We start from the raw sequence: 4,470 nt of genomic DNA on the forward strand, positions 1-4,470 counted from the left end.
AGTATAATAGTTCTAGTTACTAACTATGAGCTAGATGAGAGAAGATGGAAATCCAGGCAGTAAAAGGAAGGAATTACACACCCCAGACTGAGAGGGAGGCGATTTCAGAGTAATTTGTTTTATGCTGAGGTGTTGCCATCACTCAAATCTGGCTCTGTGTTACTCTGAACTTCACAATAAGCAGTCATTTTCAGTGATTAATATTGCAAAGAGTTCAGGTTTGTCACAGCCTCTGCACACCAGCCCATTCCATTCATTGTTTCCCTTATTCCCGGTTTAAATTTCTTCCAAAATTCAAATGGTGACCAACCTTTTCTATTCCAATACTAAGGCTGGGGAGGTCAGGTCTGTTGGGGGGCTTGGTTGGAAGAGAATTAGTATGGATTAGGGACTGAAAGTCTTAGGATAGCTCATTATTCAGGCCAGGTGCAGATACTAGGCCTTGTCACCCACCAGTTGGGGGTCTTGAGAGTGGGGTAGGGGCTCTGATTGCTGTTTGTTCAACACTAAGGAGATTCCTGTTAGGAAGTGCACTTGTTTGTGCCTGTACTGATTTGTTTGTTGTTCACACTTACATGGAGAGTTGCCCCTTGGAGACCTGGCTTCAAACATAGGGGTGGGCATGGGAAGGGGGTGTGTGGACCAAACTCAAAGGCTTCAGGGTCCAGAAAAGAACTTGAGAAAATTAACATCTATAAACTCCTGATGAGGAGAGTGGAGGGTTGGGCATCTCTAGAAACTCAATTCAGCTGCTCTTGCTTTACTGAGAAGAGCCATGTGGGGGCTCCACAGTGCAGGCTTTGATTTTGCTGTGCCAGAAAGGATCTGAAATGCAATTTCCTAGAACATGCCAGAACTTCTGCAGAATGAATAGAATCCAAATGTCAGGTTTAGTTCCTGACTGTTTTTCTGATTTGTTTGTTTGGAGTCACACCTGGCGATGATCAGAGGTTACTCCTGACTCTGCCTTCAGGTCTTACTCTTGGCTCTGCATTCAGGGATTCTACTCCTGGTAGTACTCGGGGACCATATGGGATGCCAAGGATTGAACCCGGACTGGTCGCATGTGTGAGACAAATCCCTTAACTGCTATACTATCACTCTGGACCCATTCTATGATTCTGATTTAGTTGGTTTGGATATGGCCAGGACACTGGGACTTAGATGTTCTGAGTGATTTCACTGTGTGACTAAGGAGAAAAACATTGTTAGAGAGGCTCCCAGACTCTCAGACATGTACGTGTGTGTGTGTGTGTGTGTGTGTGTGTGTGTGTGTGTGTGTGTGTGCGCGCGCGCGCACATATGCTGTTTTTTGTTTTGTTTTGTTTTTGTCACTTCCAGTAGTGCTCAGAGATCACTCCTGGTGAGTTTGGGGGGTTATATGGGTTGTGAGGGTCTGAACCCAGATTAGCCATATTGTTTGGGTCCAAACAGATTAACCCAACTGGCTATGAAAGTCAAAGATCACCTCTGATAATGTAAAATGCAAAAGGGAGTTTATTTAGCTATAGCTGGGCCCAGTCTAGGCTCTGCATGAGACTAACAGGCAACTTCTATAGAGTTAACAGACTTTAGCAGGCTAAGCATTTCATTGGTTAATACAAACAATTTAACTTTCACAGTATACATGATTGGTTCTCACATCTCACAGTCCCAACTCTTGCCTCCCCCACCTCCATTATCTCGTCTGATACAGTTTGGGTTAAAAAACAGAGCGGCCTTTATAATAAGGAGGCCCTGACCACTTTATGGTATACGGTAACATCTTATTTTCTCAGAATTTGGCCTGGGAATGTGAGAGGGAGCAGTCTCTGAAAAGGAAGGGGGAAGGGATGAATAAACTTTCAAGCTGCTATAGGCTTGTTGCTCTTTAAGTTGATTTATAGCATCAGGGTATGGGGTCCAACAATATGTAAGGCAAATCCCTACCTGCTGTACTATTGCTCTGGCCACAGGATCTCAGACCTTCACACGCATACAAATCCCATAGGTATATGGTTCAGTTATAGGTCCACCATTCTAGCCCATGTTGGGTCCTCAGATCCTGCTAGCCTAACATACTCCCAAGGACTGTGAGTGCCACTAGGGACTGACATTTGTAGTAAGTCTCAAATCTGTTTTAGATTCTTCTTCCTGTAGGCTTTGATGCTCAGAGGAATGAAGATAAAACCTTATTCCTAAGTTTCTTGTATCCGCTTCACATGCCCTTTTCCCTTTACCTTATGTGGTAAAGCAATCAACAGCCTTAAAACCTCTTTGAAGTTTGTCCTCAGTGGCTAAGTGGGCAAAACACACCACTGACTCTACCTGAGACAAACCAGTGTAACTTCAGTGAGTGGGAGAATGTCACAGAGGTGGGGATAGGACATAACCAGAAGCAGCAGGCACGCCCAGCTTTGGCTCTTTTGGCGCTGAGGTCTGTTGAGCAGATAGAACATAAACATTGTATGGCTGGGTCTGTTTCTAGAAGTTGCTGTAACTACTTCCTTCCCATACTGTCTGTTGCAATGAAGTTGGCGTTTCCCCATGCTCACTTCTTAGATCTGGGCTGGCCCTCAGGCTTGTTTTGGTGAATAGAATGTGGAGAAATGGGCCCGGAGAGATAGCACAGTGGTGTTTGCCTTGCAAGCAGCTGATCCAGGACCAAAGGTGGTTGGTTCGAATCCCGGTGTCCCATATGGTCCCCTGTGCCTGCCAGGAGCTATTTCTGAGCAGAAAGCCAGGAGTAAACCCTGAGTACCGCCGGGTGTGGCTCAAAAACCAAAAAAAAAAAAAAAAAAAAAAAAAAAAAAAGAATGTGGAGAAATTCTTTGGATCATGACTGGGAACTTTCTGAGTGACTCTTGGATGCTGCTGTTGGAATCTAGATCATGGAGAGGGGATGAGAGCCATTTCAGCCTCCCAACCAAAACTCTAGATTTGTTGTTGCTGTTGTTGTTTTGGGGCCATACCCTAAAGTGCTCAGTGCTTACTCCTGGCTCTGTGCTTAGGAATTACTCCTGGTGGTCTCAGGGATTTAATTTGGATTGATCACATGCAAAGCAAATGCCCCACCTCTGTACTATTGCTCTAGCCCTGTAGTGTACCTGAGACCCACCCATTTCTGGGAGGGGTCTTGGGAACTGAATATTAGGTGTAACCTTACCTGCAAGACCCTCCCATTCCTGGGAGGGGTCTTGGAAAAGTTAGATAAGGCTGGGACCGAGGGAATTTGGCCCCTTTTTGGCCGTTTCCTTTGGCCCTGAAGATGGCTGAAGTGAGTTAAGACGCAGGGCTAGCCAAGAATGGCTGAATGCTTGAAAGGTTATGAGTAGGCCACACACATGTGGTGGATAGGGCATGAATAAAGCTGATGGTTCCTGATGCCTGCCTGTGAGTGAGTCTTGATTACGCCGATCACCTGGGCCTGGGACCCACCGGCTGCATGGGGGATGAAGCCACGTGGCTGGGGCCTAAGCACAAAGGCCTCCATCCATCGCCATCCAGCCCCATCGTTATTTATTTGACACAACATAGCCCCTCCCCCCCAGACTGTAGATTGTGAATGAAATGATCTTGGGTGGTCCAGACTCACTCACTTTCTAATTGCATCTCAAACCAGCTACATAATTTTTTTGACCTAAATCAAATGAAAATATCGGATCCATATTAAAAATGACTAAGTTTCAAGCAACAACACAAGAGCATTATAAGAACTATATCATTAAAGCAACATGCTCTCTGGGGTGGGGTAAGGAATTCTGCAACCACACAATTTACACACGCAAAACTGGCATTGCTCTCCACCCTTTATGAGATCATCACTGATATTACATGAAGCAGAAAAACTTCCCAATTGAGTTTTGGCTAAATTCCTGTTCTCCAAAAATATGAGCAAATAAAACAGATGCTATTCAAAGCACAGGGGGGTGGTTTGTTAATACAAGAGCAGAGAACTAAAACACATTGCATGGTCTGACTCTTGTAGGAAGGAAACTCAGTGATATAGGGCTAACATTAGTGACAAATCATTTGTTCACTAACTAAATGTGTCTGAAAATATGAAGATAGTTTTCAGAATGCAACAGATTAAGCCTGGCAGCAAACTTGTACGTGTAGGTCTAATTTTTCTGGATTTTGCTGCTTTGTTGAAATCAAGAATAGGACCCTTCTTGGTTTGCGTTTTTTCTCTGAACAGCTGCATACAGAGGCAAAGGAAGGTCTTTGGAATTAGACAGACCTAGGAGTGCATTGTGAGTTTTTGGGGTACCTCGTGCCACTTCATGTGTTTCTATCCTGCTCCCCATGCTCTCAGTCCTTCCAATACCAGAAAGTAGTATTTTTCTAGTGTGAAAATGGCTGTCAAACAAAATATGGAATCAGCCTTAAATTAACTCTGCTTTTTAAATTTAATTTACTTTATTTAAAGAGCATGTATCACATAGTTGACTAATATATTTGTTTTCAGATAAGTGAGAGCAAAGTTATTTT

The sequence above is a fragment of the Suncus etruscus genome, chromosome 12, assembly GCF_024139225.1.
Source record: "Suncus etruscus isolate mSunEtr1 chromosome 12, mSunEtr1.pri.cur, whole genome shotgun sequence".
Lineage (NCBI taxonomy): Eukaryota > Metazoa > Chordata > Mammalia > Eulipotyphla > Soricidae > Suncus > Suncus etruscus.